The following is a 22775-nucleotide window of genomic DNA, read 5'->3' on the forward strand; positions in this document are numbered from 1 at the left end:
TTTTTTTTATAACTTTACACTTGTTTAATCCATGATCCAAATGTATGGTGGTGATGGATAACAAGTGGGGCTAATTATAGGTAATTAGTAGCCTAAAAAACCTATATTTGCAAAGGAGATCTCTAATCTTCCAACTAATATAATCCAACCCTCTATCTTTCATTATTAGCACATGTATCCCAAATCTAAACTTATATCCAACTTACATATCCAAAAATTGTGGATCATAAATTAATTTAATCATTTGGTCAATTGAAGTCCTAACAAAATAATCGACCACATTCAATTTCATACTTGACTTAAGGTTCGACTAACTAATAATCACTTCATGTGAACACAACATTTAACACCTCATGCTTGTAGTCATTAGCTACCTCTAACATTAACTACTACAAAGGTGGTGTTCCATTTTCTTATGGCCAAAAATAGTATTGAAAGTTAAATCGCCATCTTAAAGAAATTTAAACTAGCATAAATTTTCGGAGTATTACAAGAACATCACCGTGAAACGTGCCACATAGTCCATGCAAGTTAGACTCAAAACCTTAAATTAGTGAGAAAGGACATGTGAAAACAACTAGACAAAGGTGAATGTCTGCCAAGTGACAGTCAAATCTAATTCCACGAGGACCGATATCAATTATTATGATTGTCACAATTTTACTCCCCCTAACTGTATGATTCCATTTTTTTTAAACTAAGGATAACAAAAGAACTTAAGTGCAATGCAATCCTCATTACGCAACATGAATGACCCCTGTAACAAACTTTGGGCCGGTGACTTCCAAGTCAGACGACCATAGGGCACCAGGTTAGAAACCCCTCAGGCTTAATTGTTGGAGTCAAGTAGGCCCCGAAGATAGTCATAAGTTCAACAAATAACAAAATAAAACTGGGGAAAGACAATATTGATTAGGTTACACTCGTCCCAGATCACGTCAAATGTACATACAACCCCAATCATAGAAGAACACCACCCCAAGTCTCACCCATGTGGTCAAGACTCACTTACAGGACTATAGTGTGTGCTGTGTGAAAATGAATGACAAGCCATATACCCAAAACTCCACAGTCAAAAAATGAACAATGATGGAACCTCAGACTCGTACATATGAAGAAAAATAGAGTTTGATCTTTAATGCAAATGCCATAATCGTTACATAAAGGCCCAAAATTTTTTTTATATAATTTTATTATTTTATTATTTATTTTTTATTTATTTTATTTAAACACACGAATATAACACACAAAAGAAGACTAAACTTACAAAAAAAATGCATCACACACTCACATGTGATGAATGCATGAACATGCATGAATGCATGATCAGATAGGTGAGCAAACACCAACAGCCGTCCGAAGCGACTCAAACCTCAATCCGTCTAGTGGTTTCGTAAGTAGATCAGCCAGTTGATTATCAGTAGAGACATGGTCGAGGGAGATTACATGTGATTCAACAAGCTCACGAATAAAATGATATCGTATGTCTATGTTTCATTCGAGAGTGTTGAATGGGATTCTTAGAAATATTTATAGCACTTGTATTATCACAGAAAATAGTTATGGTTCCTTGACTAATCCCATAATCACTCAGCATCTGCTTCATCCAGAGAAGCTGAGTGCAGCAACTCCCTGCAGCTATGTATTCGGCCTCTGCCGTGGATAGAGATATAGAATTCTGTTTCTTACTTAACCAGGCTACGAGATTGCTACCCATGTAAAAATAACCCCCTGTCGTACTTTTCCTATCATCTGCGTTCCCAGCCCAATCGGCGTCGGAGTAACCAGCCAAGTCAAGATTGGAATTCCTAGAATAGAATATCCCTAGATCAACTGTACCACTCACATATCTAATGATGCGTCTAACAGAGCTTAAGTGTGATTCTTTTGGATCTGCCTGAAATCGAGCACACACACCAACACTAAAAGCAATGTCAGGTCCAGTAGCTGTGAGATAAAGAAGACTACCTATCATGCTTCGATATAGGGAAGGATCTACACTCTTACCTGAAGGATCACGACCTAACTTTAAGCTAGTACTCATAGGTGTCCTAGTATGCTTCTTACTATCTAGCCCAAAGCGCTTAACTAGATCCTTAGCATACTTAGACTGTGAAATGAACAGTCCATCCTCTATCTCTCTTACCTGAAGTCCAAGGAAATAACTCAACTCCCCAACCATACTCATCTCAAATTCTTGCTTCAAACACTCAGAAAACTCATAAGCTAAAGACTCATGAGGAGAGCCAAAAATAATGTCATTGATATAAATCTGAGCAATGGTGATAGTTTCATCAACATGTCTAATAAATAAGGTCCTATCTGCACCACCTCGAGAGAATCCATGTTCTTCAAGGTATGATGTAAATCTCTCATACCAAGCTCTAGGAGCTTGCTTTAGACCATAGAGGGCTTTGTGTAGTTTGTAGACATAGTGAACAAATTTAGGATCTACAAATCCTTTTGGTTGTTCCACGTGGACTTCTTCTTGAAGAAGTCCATTCAAGAAGGCACTTTTAACGTCCATTTGATGCAACTTGAACCCTAAGGTACAAGCAACAGCAAGCAGAATCCGAATAAACTCAAGTCGTGTAACAGGGGCAAAAGTCCCATCAAAATCAATTCCTTCAACTTGAGAATAACCTTGAGCAACTAATCTAGCCTTATTCCTAATTATAGTACCTTGGTCATTTATCTTATTCTTAAAGATCCATTTAGTACCAATAACATTACATATTCTCTATTTGAGAGTGTTTTTTTCGGGGTCTTTTGCTTTATGTCTTTTCTTCCTTTTATACTCCCTGGATGATTTTTTCGTGATCAACTGCTTACGAAACTGCTTGATCGCTCTATAACTGCCCACTTTCCTTGTAGTGGCCAACTGGTCATGGAACTGCCTTCTCTAACTGCTGCCATTACTTTTGTCGTTCAACCATCTTCAATTGAATTCCTTGAATCGTGGAACATGATAGGACTACCCAATAACTGCTTCATTAACTGTACTTTTGGGTAACCATAACTTCTTATGTTTGCTAAGATGCTGGGCGACTTGCAACCTTGGGCGATGGTATTTCCTCGTTCATGGGCTTCCTTATTTGGGTCTTTATCCTGCATTGCCTGACTGGGTCGTTCTTTGGGCTATTTGATTTTGGGAATCTTCTAATTGGGCTTCATTCCTTGGGCTATTCAACTTGGGCTGAACTTTTTGTGTGTCAACAATTATCCCCCAATATGGCAGAATTAATACCAATTATTAATTTTTTGCCATATTCACTTTGTATTTCCCAGTAACACTCGAAATTTCCAAGAATTTCAATCATTGTTTTCTTCCATAGCCTGAAAAGGTGCGACGTTTGCAAACCCTTATAACCCCCAAATACGCAATTTCATTGCACCACTAAATCACACCTCATTTTTTCGCGCTTCTTCTTCGCAATATTACTGTTCATCTCTTTGCTTCTCTGCTACGTAACTCTGAAAAACTCTATTTCGTCCCTAATGGCTGCTTCACAATCTCGAGTGTTTTGATTTCTGGTGTCACCCCAAAATTTGGTAAAGGCCTCACCAAGTCTTATTCAAGCCTGCAAACCCTTCATAACCACTCGAGCGCTGAGCCTTCCCATACTGAGCGAGTGGCCTTTCTTTTGATTTGGCTTTGTAAATACATTTTGTATATGCCAAGCATAAAGCCCTCCTTGAGCTATTTACCCATAGCGAACGAATTGGCGCGTAGTAGGCCTCTGAATTTATGTTCTTTCTTTTTAGCTGCCCTCTATAGAGGCATGGCTTCTCTTCAATCCCAATTGAAGAATGATGCATCTCCTACTGGCAGTGGGCCTCTTTGGTTCACTCAAATGTGGTTGAGAACCTATTTTCCATCGCTCGGTGCTCCATCTTTTTCCAGTCCTTTTGCTAGCTGCTATGGGCTAGCCATTGATCCCTTGACTCCTGTAAATATGTCCAGAAGGGACATTTTTTCATTCTTTTATACTTTGGATTCAATCCCTTCCTTCTTTCCTTTTCCTCCTTTTTTGACTCCAGATTATGTGCAACCTCCATCCACTATGGATAGTGCAAGCACCTCTCTATTCATTTGGATTCAATTTTTAACTGGGACGGAGTTGTTCCATGATATTTTGACTGGGACTAATGCCAAGGCTGGGGTAGAAATATATGCTCTCCAATTTTTTGCTCGCCAACTTGGTTTTGGCCAAACTTGGCCCGTTCTCCCTTGCTATTCAAAGAATTTGATAGACCGCTTTCACACCATTAATAAGGTGGAGGCAGAGGCTATAAATACTCGCAATCTTCTTTTGACGAGCAACTTTTCATTAGCCCCCTTCAATCCTAGCCGTGCCATCCATCCCCTTTTTGAACGACTCTGGCCGTCAGTGAAGCGCAGATTGTTTGCGACTGATGCCAATTGTGCTTTCCATTCACTAGACCAGCCAAACATTTCTTCCACCTCTCCTATTTTGGTCACTCCTGTATCCATTAGGAGTCCCTCTTTCTCTGCTCGTGCTAAACAATCTGTCCGTCCATCAACTTCTCTTCCTGCCAAGCCCATTGCAGCTAAAAGTGCCCCAAGCCGCAAACGACCAGCCTCAGCGTCTCCCATTTTGGAGGATGATGCTGATGATGATGATACCCCTCTCATCGTCAGGAGGAAGGTAATTAAATTGGTTTACTCATAAGTATACCTTTCCATACTTGAGACTTTTCCATGTGCTGATAGTTTATTTGGATTTCTCAGAAAAGTTCGGCCTCTCCCATTAAGGCTTTGGTATTGGCCGCTCCTGCTCCATCATCCTCTGCTGGGGCTGCTTCGTCCACACCAACTGATGAAGGGACTACGCTTAAAGAGAAATCTTCAGTCCCAAAATCTTCATCACAACCAATGGACGAGCTACCTTCTTCCCAGGGCGTTGACCCCCCAAACGTCGAAGCAGAAGGTAATTAGTTTCTTGATGCTTTACCTTTGCTTGTGCTATTGGTGTTCCCATGAGTATGCCCATTGCGGCAAGGTCTTCTCGCTTAGACAAGGAGAAGTCCTCATGAATAGTGGAGTCACAGGTGGCAGATTTGGCTGGGGATATGCCATCTTCCAAGATTGTTGATGAGGTAATCTTTGCTTCACTTTTACTTCCACTTTGTTTAGTGTAGTGGAGATCTTTAATATTGACGATTTTCTTTGCAGGATGCCAATAAAATTGTGCATTCCATTCAAGACTTGTTCACTTCCTGGGGGCAAATCAAAACATCTCGCCCTGCTTCAGCCAGTTGTCCTTCTGCTACTTCAGAGGACGATATGAAGTTCCTCAAGCAGTCGATATTTGAGTATGTGTCCTTCATGGATATGGACATCGGTAAGGTTAGTGCTGCCAGGCATAAAGATAAGCTTGAGCATTTGAATGCGAAATTGGAGCAAGCACTGACACTTCCGTCACTCAATCTTTCTGCTGATTTTAAAGCAACGTCGAAAGTTATCCATTCCGAGGTCCTTTCCTTGTTGGCCAAGAATGTTGAACTGAAGGCCAAAAGTACTCAATATCTTCGTGCCGTATCTGAAAAAGAGTCTTTGCTTCTGGAGATTAACAAAGCTGAGGACGAGTTGAAAGAAATCTCTTCCGAAGTCATGATTGAAGACTCTTTATGACTAGTTTGGCTGCTCAGATGAAGGAGCTTCAAGCCAAGATGGACGACTGCAAGGCAAAAATGGCTGCTAAAAAGCGTAATGCCTCCCAAGGAATTGAGTGAACTAAGTCTTTGGTTGAGCAGTACAAGAAGTTGGAAGTTGATGATGATGTTGTGGCTGAATTGAACATCATTTCTTCTCAGCAGAACGATGATTGGGGGAACCTTAGGAAAAGAATTCGTTCAGTATGGGGCGGATTGTAATTAAGACATATAATGCCTAACTTTTTCTTTTGTAATTTCGCATTTGACTTTCCCTTTGTAATCTTGTACTGATATAACAGTAGCCATCATTGTCAATGAATAACTATTTTAGCTTCTTGTGTATTTATTGACGTTCGTCTTTTAATCGTCAATCGCTTAGGCACTTAACTGCTTTATGCTAAAATTTTTGCACATTTTCTTTTGATATTTCTGGCCGAGTCTGGGCCATTTAATCCCATTTACTAGACACGAATATGGCTGCTCAGATTCTGTCTTTTCACCTTCACCCCACTATAAATGCACATTATATTCTGTCTTTTTACCTTCACCTCCCTATAAATGCACGTATACTTCATACTTTCCATCTTCATTTCCATTTTCTTCTTCAAAAAAAAACCAGTTTGTTGCCATTGCTTGGCATTTTTGACAATCAATCAAAAGCTTTCGTTTTCCATGGAAATGGATCATCTGATCCGCCCACTTTGCCATCTTTTTTGATGTTACCTTTGGTATGGGAGATATAGGAAATATTCTTTGGTCGGCTGCAAAGTTCTTCCCATCGTCTCCGTTCCTACAAGGAGTTCAATGATGGAAGGCAATTTTTGGGGTGCTTGCAAGCCACCTTGCCTGCTGAGAGTGCTTCTCAGCCTCCTTGCCTGTCGTTGCAGCGATGCATTTAGGAAGGCGATGTGAGGGCACTTCATCTTCCTTTCTGCTTGCTGAGAGTGCTTCTCGGCCTCTCTGCTTGACTTTGCAGCAGTCCGATCAGGACGGCGATCAAGGCCAGTACACCCTCTTACTCGACAATCGACCGGGAGATTAGTTTGCTCTTAATCATAGTTTATAGAGTATTTAGCATCTTGTATTTCGCAGTTTTGTAATGAACATTTGATAATAAAGGAATTTATTTGAACGTATTTCGCTCTGGCTCTTTTTACTCTACGATCGTTCAAATGGGATTTGGTTACACTTTTATTTGTTCACTTTCCTATAAGGAAGGAACATATTTTTTCAAATATTTGCCATTAATGAACCTCATGTGCTTGGTGCCGTCTAAATCTTCCAAATGATAGGCTCCATTAGGCAATACATTATTCACTTTATGTGGTCCTTCCCAATTGGGAGACCATTTGCCATACTTTGGATCTTTGCTATCCAAAGGGAGTACTGTTTTCCAAACCAGTTCACCCAGGTTGAACGACTTGGCTATAACTTTTTTATTATAAAATTTAGCCATTCTTCGTTTTTGAACTTGCAATCTATCTAGGATGTCTAACTTTAATTCGTCCAACTCTACTAAGTTTTGAACTAGTGATTCGGTATACTCATCATTGCTTAACCTATGTTGCAAACACACTCTAATCGATTGCACGTTGATTTCCATAGGCAACACAGCCTCCTGTCCATAAGTAAGTTGGAAATGAGTAATTTTGATACTTGACCGAGGCGACGTCCTATAAGCCCATAAGGCCTTGTTCAGACATTCGTGCTAATTTCTAGCATTTTCATCTATCATTTTCCTTATGATATTTTTTAGAATCTTATTAGAAGATTCTGCTTGCCCATTGGATTGAGCATAATATGGCGTGGAGTTTACTAATTTAACTCCAAACTCGCTCAAAAATTTATTCACTTGATCTCCATTTAAAGATGTCCCGTGATCTACCATCAAAGTTTGTGGAATTCCAAATCTATAAATGATGTGATCACGGATAAATTCTATGACATTCTTCTGGGTGATTTCCTTTAAAGGTACGGCCTCTACCCATTTAGTGAAATAATCGGTTGCAACTATAACAAAAGTATGTTGCTTGGACGATGGGGGATAAATCTTCCCTATTAGGTCTATCGCCCAACCCTTGAACGGTCAAGGTTTAATAATAGGTGCCATCTCTCGTGCTGGCGCCCTTTGTATTGGACCATGCTTTTGGCATGCTAAACAACTCTTTGCATACTGAATGCATAATTCTCCCATCTTTGGCCAAAAATATCCACTCCTAATAATTAACCATCTCATCCTTTGGCCAGCTTGATGAGCTCCACATATTCCTTCGTGCACTTCAACCATGATCGTCCTGGCTTCTTGCAAACTTACACATTTTAGCAGTATACCATCAGAGCGTTTCTTGAACAACTCTTCATCTATAGCAAACGCAATTTCATTTTTCTACTATCCCTTTTATTAGATTCTTTAAGGAACTCCTTAGTCTCTGCCTTCCAATCCATTGCATCTCCATCTTGTATGCAATGAAGTTCAATCCTTCTCGCCCTTCTTTGGATCACGGGCAATATTGTTCTATATTCACAAGTGGACTCCCAATTTAAAACCTTCGAATACCCTGAGGCCATCTGGGCCAACTCATTTGCTACGTCATTGTATATCCTATTAACGCATTGAAGTTTTACTTGGTCGAATTCTTCTAATAACTCTTGGGCGATTTCATATTGACTCATGATGGAATCACTTTGGCATTTGAAATCACTAATCAGTTGGTGAATTACCAATTGAGAATCGCCTCTAATATTTACATTTTTTACCCCCATATCTATCATTAGTTCTAGGCCCACGATTAAGGCTTCATATTCGGCCTGATTGTTGGTGCACATCTTATCCAAAGTGAATGCGAACTTGTAGCAAATCCCTAAAGGATTTATCAATGCTACTCCTACTCCTGCACCTTTAGAGGTTTTTAACCCATCGAAATACAACACCCAAGGTTTTAGCTCGAACGAATTGATTTCTAATTCAATTTCTTCAGGCATGTCAAGGCATGGATGATCGGCTAAAAAGTTAGCCAAAGCCTAATTTTTTACTGCCTTTTGGGGTATGTATTGTATTTCGAATTCTGATAAAATTAACATCCAAAGGCCTACCATTTGGTGTAAAATAGGGCGAGAGAACATATACTTAATCAAATTTACTCTAGAAATTAAATAAACGGTTACGGGCCGTAAATAAGCTCTTAATTTTGTATATGTGAAATACAATGCAAGATATAGTTTTTCGATAGCAGGGTAATTACATTCACATTTTGTTAAACGTCTACTCAAGTAGTAAATCACCCTCTCTTCACCAAATTGGTCTTCTTGCGCGACCATTCTAGCTATTGATTCTTTTTCAGCCGATACATACACTTTCATTGGCCGTCCTTGGATTGGTGACACCAACACTGGTGGACTTGACAATATATCTTCAGGCTTTCAAAAGCCTTTTGATGTTCTTCTTTCCAGACGAATTCGTCCTGATTTTTCAGCTTTAAAAGTGACGAAAAGACTTTAGTTCGCCCTGCACAGTTAAAAATAAAGCGTCTTAAAAAGTTTACTTGGCCTAGAAATCTTTGCAATTCTTTTTTGTTGCTAGGTGGTTTGGCCTCTAGAATGGCCTTCGCTTTATTTTTATCAAGTTCGATCCCTCTTTTGTGTACCAAGAAACCAAGAAAATTTCCTGCATTAACACCAAATGCACATTTCAAGAGATTCAGTTTTAGCTTATATTGCTTCATTCGCTCAAATGAACATCTTAACTGTTCGAAATGGTCCTCTTCTTTAATGGATTTGACCACTATATCGTCTACATACACTTTAACAAACTTTCCTATCATATCATGAAAAATTAAATTCATTGCCCTTTGATAAGTTGCTCCTGCATTTTTTAGGCCGAAAGGCATGACTACCCATTCGAAACATCCTAGAGACCCAGGGCATCTAAAGGCAGTTTTGTGTATATCTTCCTCAGCTATATAAATTTGATTGTATCCTGAATACCCATCCATGAAAGAATACACGACGTGTACGGAAGTTGAGTCTACTAAAGAATCTACCGTGGGCATTGGATACTCATCTTTGGGCGTGGCTATGTTTAAATTTCTAAAGTCTATGCACACCCTTAGTTTGCCATTCTTTTTTAGTACTGGCACGATATTGGACAACCATTCGACATACCTGGCTGTTTTAATAAAACCTGCTTTTAATAATCGCTCTATCTCTTTCTTAATCTCAAGGAGTACATTAGGAGCAAAACGTCGGGAGGTTGCCTATGAGGTTTAAAATTAGGCTTAGTTGGTAATCTATATTCCACCAAGTCTCTATCTAAACCAAGCATTTGTTCATATTCCCAAGCAAAACAATCTTTATACTCCTTTAACAAAGCGACTAATTTATCACTAACCTCTTGATCGAGCATCTGGCTGATGAATGTTGGACGATCTTCTCCTTCATTGCCAATATTTACTTTAATCAGAGGGTCTTGTGCTTGAGCATATCTAGGCTTGATGATCCGCATTACTTCATCATCCAGCTCCCTTGTAAGCATTTCTTCTTCTAAACAATCCACCTTATTGACTTCTCGGCCAATACTTTGTTCCAATTCGAATACTGCTAATTTGTCTTTCAGCGCTTTTAGGGCTGCCTCTTCTTTCGCCTTGTCCTTGCATTCTTTATTAAAAGCCATTAATTTGGTTTTGAAGGCCTGAATATTAGCCATTTGCTCTTGTTGCTTAGAACTCATTCAAGACTCCTTAATTATTCTTTTGTCAATTACTGGCTCTTCTAGGGACACTATATTTGGCCTCATCTGTCTGAATATTTCAGTGAGTGCGTCCACTGAAAATGGCTCTTCGCTTTACGTGACAACTTGAGTTTCTTCCCCTATCTTGTACTACCCTGACAGATCCATAGTTTCCTTCGTACATGAACTTTTCCACTGAGTTTGCCTCTGCGACAAAAGGCCTATGATCGGCCTGTACCACCTCTGCTTCACCCTTGTTATTCCAAAAAATCAGGTATTGATGGAGCAATGAGGGTATACAGCAACTTTCGTGTATCCAATCTCTTCCTAGTAACACATTATAACTAGTAGGACCATCTATTACAAAGAAGACTGTGGTCCTAATAGTTGTACCTATAGTTATGTCCAATGGTATAACTTCCTTAGCTGCAGTTGCTCCTCCATTGAAACTTGTAAGGATGACTTCTGTTGGAATCATATCCCCTTTTGTCTTTGCAAATTTCCTCATCATCCTAGATGGAATGGTGTTTATAGCTGCTCCATTATCGACAAGCACTTTTGCCACAGGTATGCCGTTAACTAGAGCTTTAACGTACAATGGCCTCAAGTGTTTAGTCAATTTCACGGTTGGCTGTTTAAAAATAACCTTTTCGGCAGCCTCTATTTCTACTTCCTGCTTGTCCTCTGTTGAGTTATCCTTTTGTGATAAGTCAACATGCAGCATATCGCACTGAGCCTCTGTCTCCTGAATTCCTCTTTTACTATTTTCTGATGCTTCCTCTTCAGTTACCCAACCTGTGGGAGGAGACATTATTCTTGGAGGCGATCCATACTTTTCAAAACGAGGCACTCTCTTCTTCCTTTTGGGCATCCCGTATAGCACGTAAAAATCAAAAGGACGCCCAGATGGTTCTCCCAGTAAGTCTACTTCACAAACTCTCTCTCGATGTAGTTGCTTCAACAGAGTATTATGCGATACTCCTCTTCTTTTCCTTTCTGCTTCCAGATCGATTTCCTCTTCAATATCTATCATACCATCATCTTCCTCACCATTGTAGGCCTCCCTAGAAGTCTGGCCTTCTTCATATTCCAGCACGCATGCTTCTCCTTCATTACCCTCTATTTCTTCTTCTTCTTTCTCTTTATTCTTGAACTCATTGGCCAGTAAATAGTTATTAGCCACAACAGGAGGTAACGTACCAAACTGAATAGTAAGGGGCTGATCTGGATCTTCTTCATCCTTTCTGTCTCGCTCAAACTTCGATCTCCCATAAGAAGTTTCTGGTAACTCTTTCATTGATTCATCTGTATCAGTCTCTTCACTATCTTTGAGAATATTTTGATTGGCTACCTTGAGTAGTTTAGGCGCCTTAGGATGTGGCACTCCCTGTTGTTGCCTCATCATTCGTCCATAATTTCGTTGGAAACGCCTTTGTTGGGTTCTAGTCATCTCATCGAAGGGTATTGCCCTTCCTGCATTATATTGGAACGAATGCCATACATTTGGTCGGCGAGGTTGCGGCCTGAATGTTCTCCTATTATCTATTGGCCTGAACTGCCTCTCAAAAGGCGGTCCCTTGTAGAACAATGTACCTCACCCTCTACCATGCTGAGCGTTTGGGAGGAAAGTAGGGCGATGGGGATGCTGCCATATCCCTGGTTTCTCCGTATTCCCACTCACTTCTCTTTTACATCTTGCACACAAGACGTCTTCATCCTTCTTTGGTTCCTTCCCTTTAATATGCTCAAAGACACTGGGATGTGGTCCAGGGTCTTCTTCTCCATCATCTATAACCAATTTGAATTTTGGCAACTTGTTTTTGAAGCCAGAAGTCACCATATTCACTCCAAGTGACTGTGGAAAAGGATTTTCATCCACCGCCATCTTCTTCTTATCATCGAACGCAATTCGTCCTGATTCAATGGCATCCTATAACACATGGCGAAAAACCAAGCAATTGTTAGTCAAATGTGACCATGCATTATACCACTTACAATATTTTTTACCCTTAATTTGTTCAGGGTTTGGCAATTTATGCTTATCACTTAGCTTTATCTGCTTATCCTTATATAATTTATCAAATATAAGGTCAGCTTTGGTTACATTGAACGAGAACGTTCTAACTTTTATGTTTTCATCTTTCATAGGATCATCTTTGCCCGATGGTCTAGGCTTAGCCATTATGGGACAAGTATACGTGTCTCCTTTGACTAATTCAGCCAAACACATTTCGGTCTGATCGTATGACTCGTCATTGATGGTATGAACATCAAAATTTGGGTCTCTATAATAAGTCCCCTTGCTAGATTTTTTTATCTGCTCTTCTTCTCTTATCAATCGTTCATACCTAATCACGTTTGCACTCAATTGGAAAAGGTCAGAAAATTCCTTGTCTTGGAATTTCTTTTTTAAATCAAAGCTCAAACAACCTTGAGCGATTTTGATAAATTCTTTTTCGGGCAGAGGTACAAAACATTTACTTCTTGCTGTCTTGAACCTTTGGAGGAAACCTTCTGCCCATTCGTTTGGCATTTGACGTAGGTTCGCCAAATCAGCCAAAGTAACTTCAGACTCAGTCTTATAAAACTGAGCGTGGAATAATTGTTCCAATTGTTGCCCTGTTTGAACAGAATTCGCTGGCAAATTGATGAATCAGGAGAAAGCTACTCTTGTTAATGAACTAGGGAAAAGCCTCATTTTATGATAATCAGTTACATCACCACTTTGCAGTGTGAATCGTCCTATGTGTTCTAGAGTAGACACTTCCCCTAAACCGGTAAACAGTGAGAATTCTGGCACTTTATATCCTCTAGGTCATGGATATGCTTGGTCTATCCAATTAGGATATGGCTTTGTGTAAGTCGGCCTAATGACAGGACGTACCCCAAAAGCCATCTGGTCCTGTACGATTTCTATAATCTGATTCCTCAACATGACGTTGGGGTCATATGGAATCCCTACAGGTTGGTTGACCGGTTGATTTGCTTGAGGCATGATATTTGGTCCTTGATTAGGAATAAAGTTACCTTGATTTGGGTCATTGTTACCATTAGCCTGAACATTTATCCCCTCATTAACACGTGAGGTATTCTGTCCGTTATTTAGGATATTATCTCTTACATTTGGATTACCCCCCAAGTTAGGTGTACCACTACTATTATTATGATTTGGTATTACACCATCCCCTTGGTTTGAAGTAGAGGGACCGAAATGTGGTTCTACTCCTTGACTTGGATTTAGGACTGGAGGATTATGTCCCACAATTGTCCTAATTTGAAAATAGTTTGCAAGAGGCATAACTGGTTGACAAATTTGGCCTACTAACTTATTCATTATTTCATTCAAAGTATTTAGTTGTTTGGTCATGTTATCATAATGTGCATTCCCATTCTGGATAAATCTTTCCATATTATAAATATTTTGAAGATTTACCTGTTCAACAACATCTTGTGTGAGTTCTCCAAGTAGTGCACGCATAGTTCGAGGACTCAATTCTGCCATTGATTCGTAACGACTGTTACTGCTCTGATTCTGTCCATCTGTTCGTGGAGAGCTATTCTGCTTCTCATATCGCTCGATCACAGACTGGACTCCTCCCTGACTTGCTGCTTCCTTATCGGATCTCTGAGGCATGTTTTTTCACCTTTTGTATTTTCAACACCAAACACCACTGTCCCACTGGGCGTGCCAAATTGTTTCGCGCGGGTTAGTCGCTAATAATTAAAAAGGGATCAGACGATTGTGTAAGGGACAAACCTCTTGAGACAAAGTCCCAAAAAGGGGCATTTTTTATTGGCGATGACTTTACAATTGGAAAATAAAAACAGAATGCCTCCAAGGAGCGCAAGCACACGAGTTACTGTAAAAGAAGTGTTTAAATCTAAACTAAGAAATTGAAAGTTACATATTTTCTGTTTGAAAGTGTTTTTTTCGGGGTTTTTTGCTCTATGTCTTTTCTTCCTTTTATACTCCATGGATGATTTCTTCGTGATCAACCGCTTAAGAAACTGCTTGATCGCTCTATAACTACCCACTTTCCTTGTAGTGGCCAACTGGTCATGGAACTGCCTTCTCTAACTGTTGCCATTACTTTTGTCGTTCAACCGTCTTCAATTGAATTCCTTGAATCGTGGAACGTGATAGGACTACCCAGTAACTTCTTCATTAACTGCACTTTTGGGTAACCATAACTTCTTATGTTTGCTAAGATGTTGGGCGACTTAAATGTTTGGACGAGAGCAGAGTCACAGCTCTGGGTGACTGCATGGCAATTCATTCGCTCAAATCTTGGGCGACTTGTAACCTTGGGCAATGGTATTTCCGCGTTCATGGGCTTCCTTATTTGGGCCTTTATCCTGCATTGCCTGACTGGGTCGTTCTTTGGGCTATTTGATTTTGGGGATCTTCTAATTGGGCTTCATTCCTTGGGCTATTCAACTTGGGCTGAACTTTTTGTGTGTCAACACTTTTTTATCTTGTCAGAGAAAGAGAGACGTTAAGGAAATTGCAACGGTCAAAATTGTATTTGCACAAACAAATCGACAATAATGGAAAAGGGCAAAATATAGATTTTGGGGTATTTACACAAATACTCTATAGTCTGGGATAATTTTTAAAAAATATGATAAATTTGGATTAAATGGTAAATGGTTAAAATTGAACATATATTTTATGATCAAACCTAATGCACGCCAGTTTGTCAAAAATCAGCCATCCAAGCTCCGAAAATCAAAGCAAAATTGAAAGGAGAAAAGAGAAAATTTTGCACAAATCAAGCACAAACAAGATCAAAGTTGCTTAATGTTTTGATGCGTCCAATTTGTTTACTGAAATGAGAATGTGAAAAGTGACATATCTATAAAAAGTCATGGTATCTTAATTTATATTTCTTTGAAACAATTCAATTGATGTATTCAAGGTGTTTAAGAAAATGAGAATATAAAAAAATCACATTCTATCATTTTTTCAATGAAAAAGTCACAATATCTTATTGAAACAATTAATTCGATACATACATGTCTGTTTTTGTAAATTTAAATATAAGAATTCAAACCTTATTTTAACCTTGCATTATATATCAATTCAATTGATGAAACCAAGCACCCGTTTGGTAGCAATTTTTTCATCTAAAAAAATTAATTTTTGACCGTTATTTCACTATTTCAGCCGTCATTTTGATTTCTTCACTCAAAAGTGAGACGTACATTTTCCTCTATCGGTAAAAAAATCAATTCTCATAATCACCACCGAACAGACCTTAGGATGTTCGCGAAAATGAGCATGTGAAAAAGTGACATTCCATCACTTTTCTACGAAAAGTCACAGTATTTCATTGAAACAATTAATTAGATGCATAAATGTGTATTTTTTGAAATTTGAATATACAAATTCAAACTTTATTTTCATCTTGCATTTAATTCATATTTCTTTAAATCAATTCAATTGTTGCATGTTTGAAAAATGAGAATGTGAAAAAGCGATACTCTGTCATTTTTTTTTTTTACAATCACAGTATCTCATTGAGGCAACTAACTAGATGCATACGTGTTTATTTTTGAAAAATTAAATATACGAGTTCAAACCTTGTTTTAATCTTGCATTTAATTCATATTTATTTAAATTAATTCAATTGATGCGTCTAAGATGTTTGCGAAAAAAGAGTGTGAAAAGTGATACTTTATGAAAAAGTAACGGAATAAGTATTTTGTTCTTTTAATTCTGTTTTGGTGTTACATCTTTTAACTTATTTAAGGGTTATATTTTTCTTTACTCGTCAGGTGACATTTTTATTATCGTTTCGAAATATTTACCATTTTTCGAATTTAAAAATTGATAAATGACGAATTCATAATAACAAGTCAAAAATTGCCACAAGAAATGAACATAATAATTATGGTTTATTTCGCGTTCAATATTTTATGCGAGATAATTTTGACATTGAGACTTCATCCATAACATATTTTTCATGGCCACATCACAAGCTTTTTAATAGATTTTAATCGCTCAAAAGAGATAATCATAGCGTAAAATATCTTATCAAACAAAAATTTTTATTATTAAAACTTTTAAAAAGAAAAAAAATTAGATTAAGAGTGCGGCCGTTTGTCTTTCAAATGATTTTGCTAAATTTCAAATGTTCTATGTTTTTAATTAACATAATTAATATGATTATTAAATTTTTTTTTAGAATACTGTGTCTAATTTCCTCATCGATTTTTACGTTGGAATCCAATACTGTAGAGTTTAAAATGTAGTATAAAAGTAATTATTACAACTACAATGCGGAAACATACACTTTCAAAGTGTAAAAACCGAACCAATTGACTCAAAACTACTTTCAACCACTGTAGGTTTGTTTGAGCTCCATTTTTTGAGAAAATAAATTTTATTAGCGTACTTTTTAAAAAATTATACGGTTGAAAGTAGGAAAAAATTTAAATTTACAAGTAAAATTATTTTATTTGAAAAATATGTGATTGAAAATAATTTTTTCAATGATCGATATCAAACAAAGGCTATGTCCTTTACTTACGACAAACTGCTACATTCCCCCATTACACCGCTCGCCATTCCTATCTCGAACGGAACGAGATTATCATTATATTAGTTGGGGAATCGGGTGGTGGGGAACATCTCTGGCCTACATCTTAATTTTATTTGTTATTTGTTCTAACTTTATATATTTAACATAAATAAAACTTCAATAAAATAATTTTAAGAAATAAATAAGTAGATTGAGAAATAAGAACAAAAATGGAGATATTTTATGGATCTGTCAAAGATTTTTAAAAAGTGTTATAAACTAGAAGGAAATAAAAAAATATATATATTAAAAAAATCAATAAGTCAAGTACATTATCACTTGAACAAAAGCTAATCTTTCGAAGCTCATGTTTATATAAGAATTTTTTAAAAATATTTGTTTCTTCCCCTTTTAATGTAGTCTCCTTTCATACTGTATTGTTAGATTAGCTTTTGTTGAATCGACACATATGATGCTTGAATGTGATAGCTCATACTTCATAAACATAAACATGCTTGATTTGCTTCATGGACTGAAAGAATTTTATGTTGAAGATGTTGCTGTCAAAGTTTGTTTTACAGATTTCCATAATATAGTTGTTCCTTCAATATTTTTATGAATAAAACAATTGTATGTTAATAATATCTCATAAGTAACGAAAATTGTACCTTACACCACTCCAATCTTTAAAAAATTTAATAGTTATACCTTATAATAAGATTTATTTATAGGATTTTGTTACATGTACATTAATGTTTACTCTTTGATGTACATAATGTCCAAGTGACATGTCATCATTGACTAGTAGAAAAAATTGTTTTTCCACCGGCCAATGATGAAATATCTTATGTACATGTAGAATAATTCTTATATGCATGAAAAGCTATGTCTAATCAAATGTAACTTGTAAGATAAATTAATCTTTTACTTAGGCTTAGATATGGTACTTCAAGATCAATAACTTTTTCTCATCTTCATGTGGGCGAAATGATTTTTTAATTTTTTTTTATTTTTTTCTTTTTAACATCAAGTGACCGAATGATATAAGTGATGATAGTAGATATGCTTTATCCATATAAAAATATTTTACGATTTTTTTTTTTTTTGTATGTAAAGATTGATAAATATATAATCATTCTAAAAAATGTCCAATTTGTAACTCTAGACAAAATATGATTTTTTCTTCTCAAATATTTTATCTTATATTCACTTTTTATATTAATTTGTGGTTTTGCTGATCTCTTCAGTAATTCTCATTTAGATTTATATTATCAACATAAATAGTGAAAATTGCAATTTCAATATTCGTTTGTTCATGAAAATATATAGGCAAACATTATCACTTTTATAACCCCCTTTCAACAAATATTTTCTAAATCAATTATACCGCACATGCCCGGATTGTTTTAATCCATTATATTATAATAATCAAAGTTGAACATACATTGCACGTTATTGTGAAATAAGTGCTGTAAAATAAAATTAGAAAGAATTGAAATAATCAAGGATATTAATCCTCCTTATCAAATAGACGAAATAGTATTTGATACCAATTTGTTAACAGATTTGATGAGTCTCAAACGAACTATAGAAAATAAAATTTAGAATAGAAATTTAAGAGAAGAAATTTATACTTTCAAAACTCAAATTCTATGATTCAATTTTTTTTGTGATGATGAAATATTACAAATGATCAATCTTTTATATTGCATTTGGTATATAAAAATTAATAGTTAACACATGAACTTAAACACGATACATGAATAGAAATAAATTTATCTATAATAACTTTATATTCATGTAATTCAAGATTCATAAAGTGAGGATTCATTGAGTCTCGATAACTGCATATGTTAAATAATTGAAAATTAATAACACGAAATTCATAAATGATAATAATTTTGTAGTATTTTTTATCTATCAAAAAAATGAAAAATAAGGTATTATTGAAATAATTAAATTATATGAGGGTTAAATTCATCCAAAAAATGATTCTCACTTGATGTGATATTTTAATATATATTATAGATTTGTAGTTTGATTAAACGCAAAATTTTAGGGAATGAATCATTTGCTTTTAACTCTGTAAATTCTTTATGAACTTTCATGTACATGTCATTATCGTACAGATATCTAGTTGTTACATCTATATGGTGCTTGTCAAACCATTCTCAAACATGCAAATTATTTTAGAATTGAAATGTAACGCCTTTCATCACAAAGAAGTATTTCCTTCGCTTTTAAAATTTTCAAAGATTTTTTAACTAAAAAATCATTTGCATCCTACAAGATTTATTTATATTTCAAATAACGAGTCTAACTAGTTTTCTTTACTCCATAGAATTTAGTTTTGCCTAAATGGCTTCCTTTCATTTTTTTATCAATATTTTTATATCGCATTCTTCGATAGAATATTGCTTCATATCCTCTATCATCAATAATATGGATTATTACATAAATTTTTTGACAAAAATTTCTTTTCGATTTCATTTATTCTCTTTAATAAAATAACTTTGTTGAGATCTCTTAATTTCACTAATTTCATGTACCCAAACCTTTTTTGGGTGATTCGATTAGTTACGTCTTATGGTCTCTTCAAGACTCTTTCTTAAAAAATGATCTTCTTAATTATATCTCAATTTTTCCGTCTATTGGAGTTTTTTTTTTTTTTTTTTTTTTTTTTTTTTTTTTTTTTTTTTGTTTATGGAATCGATTTTTCTAACACGCTTCATGTATATGTTTGATTTAGTAAATTTAATAATAATAGACTATCCAACTACAAGATCAATCAAAACTGGGGCATTTATAGTTGATATATGTAACTATGTTAGTATTGCATTTGGCAATTGATTTGATATTATTTAACTTCAGGTTCACATGGCCTTGCGCAAGAATAACTATTATGCTATTTTTCTAGTTATATAAGTTCTCCCCCTAATATTGAGATAAATGTCTTATATACAATGATAGCAAGCACATTCGAACTTGCCAATAATAAAATCTATTGTACATTTGAACTTCTTGTTCATACGATATTTATTTCAATTATACTAATACTTATGGTACAAATCTATATCAAAAATTGAAATATAGAAGGTCCATAAGATCAAATTGATTGATTTTGTTCTCTCATGATTTTATATTGTTTATCTAGTTAGGTGATGAAGCAATCAACAACATATCGTCCACATAGAGCAATAAAAACAAATAATTATTATCAGTCTCGTTATATTGAAAGTACAAACAGTGATCAAATTTACTTCTTTGGAAGCCTATAGTGAGTACAAAAGAGTAAAATCTCTTGTACCACTGTTTAGGTGACTATTTCAAACCATACAGAGATCTTTTTAGAAAACACGCGTGATCATGTTTTAGCTTGTCCTTAAAATCTTTTGGTTAATTCATAAAGATTTGTTCGTCAAGCTTACCATATAAAAATGCAGTTTTTACATCAAATTGTTCAAGTTTCCAGTCAAAATGCGCAACCAATACAAGTATGACCCTAATAGTAGTATACTTAACAACTAGTGAGAAAATCTCATTATAATCAACACCCTCCTTCTTTGCATAGCCCTTAGCCACTAATCTAACCTTAAACCTTAAGGGTTCCAAGCTACTGGTACCTTCCTTAACCTTAAAGACCCATTTACAATCAATGGTCGATTTATTCTTAGGTCTAGGTACTAGCTCCCAAGTCTTATTCTTCTCTAGAAAACTCATCTCTTCTTTCATTACCTTAAGCCACTCTTTAGATTAATCACTATTCATCACCTCTTCAAAGGTTTTGGCTCTCAATCAACTAGTTATTCGTAACTAGCATGGGCGAAAGCTAACTCAGATTTATATTCAAACCTCCTAGGTTCTCTCGTTTGTCTCCTCTCTCTATCGCTAACTAAGTTGTAATTAGTTAAAGGATTTTCTTCCTCATATTGCTTTTCTATCACTACTTCATTACTATTCTCCACCTCACGTTCCTGGACCTGAGTCTCTACCTCATTTGGAGTGGTAAGGACAAATATGCTAAGTTTTCCTAACTCCACCTTAAATCGATCTCTCTCTTCACCTAGTTCAGTTTCACTCACAAGCTCAGTTTTGCCTTTAAGACAAGGCATCTCACCCTCGTTAAATGTAACATCTCTACTCACAATGATATTAACCCCTTTTTGGCTTCGATCCCATAACCTATAAACCTTAACACCTTCGGGGTATCTTAGAAAGACATACTTTCTAGTTCTAGATTCAAGCTTTTCCTCACTCTAATGAGAAAAAGCAATACAGCCAAAAGTTCTAAGTATAAAGTAATCACTCAATTTACCAGACCACCTCTCATACGAGATATCGCCATTTAAAATAGCAGATGGAGTCAAATTAATCAAATAACAAGCAGTTATAGCAACTTCAACCCAAAACGACTCTAGGACACCAGAACTTAATATCAGGCAACACACTTTTTCTAGTATGGTTCTATTCATCCTTTTCGTTACCCCTGTTTTGTTGGGGAGTGTAAGGAATCGTCTTATCTCTTCTTATTCCTTTTTCTTTACACATGCTGTGAAATTCAGTGTTACAAAACTCTAGGCCATTATCTGTCATTAGAAATTTAATCCTTTTTGCAGTTTGGTTTTCCACTTATCTCTTTCAATTATTAAAGTTGTGGAAAGTTTTAGATTTATCTTTGAGAAAATAGACCCACACTTTCCTAGTGTAATCGTCAATAATTGATAGGAAATATCTATTGCCACCAGATGTGGGATTACTAGTACGACCCCACAAATCAAAATGCACACATTTAAGCATGCCATTAGCTTTATGAACACTAGTGGAGAACAATGTTTTATGATGCTTACCAAACACATAGTGTTCAAAGAGTAACAAATCAACACAAGTCATTACCTAATGCACATTTTTCATTAAGAAGCTTAAGTCCCTTAATGCCTATGTGTGCAAGCCTATTATTCCATGTATGTGTGTTATCAACCTTGACAAAAGAGATAGAGGAGTTCAAACCTCTAATCACTTCCCCAATAGTGATGTAAATGTCGTTTTTCTTAGTTTCCTTAATAAAAACTAATGCACCTTTAATCATTTTTAACATTTCATTTCCAATTTTACCAGTGAAGTCATCATTTTCAAGTCTTCCTACTGAAATCAAATTCCTAGACAATTCAGGGTTATATCTAATGTCCTTAAAGTGTACACAAAGTCAGTGTTAAATTTTATGTTTATGTCACCAATTTCAACAATCGTATAGGCAAAGTTATCACACAGTACAACATGCCCAGTATTAGATTCGTACAAGTTTTCAAACCAATTCTTTTCAGATGTCACATAAAAGATGCACCATAATCAAGTATCCACTCATGCATGTGAAAATTAGCAATTAGATTCAATTCAATGGTGTATGCAACATGACTTGTAATCATATATACCTCACTGTTATCTATATTGGAAGTAGAGGATAACACGTTGACCTCGTCCCTCTCCTTAACCTTTAGCTTACCTTTCTTCTTATGACAATCCTTTATAAAATACCCAGTACTCCCACAGCCATGGCATTTTCTAGTCGTAGTCCTAGACCTATCCTTGCCCTTCTTCTTCCATCCATTACTACTCGACTCGCCACCATTTTGGTATTCATCATGACTGTTTTGCCTAAACTGAGTTCTACCCTGCATCATATGTAACTCACCGCTTTTTTTTTATCATGTTTTTCAACCTTAATTTTTATCTCTTTAATCCTAAGAGAATTTGTGACAATTTCAGGTGTCAATGTATCTCTATCATACTTAATGACGTTTTTAACTTCCTTATAAGAGTCAGGAATAGAATTGAGCAAGATTATGGCC

Source organism: Olea europaea, chromosome 9 (assembly GCF_002742605.1).
Source record: "Olea europaea var. sylvestris chromosome 9, O_europaea_v1, whole genome shotgun sequence".
In the NCBI taxonomy this organism is placed as follows: Eukaryota; Viridiplantae; Streptophyta; class Magnoliopsida; order Lamiales; family Oleaceae; genus Olea; species Olea europaea.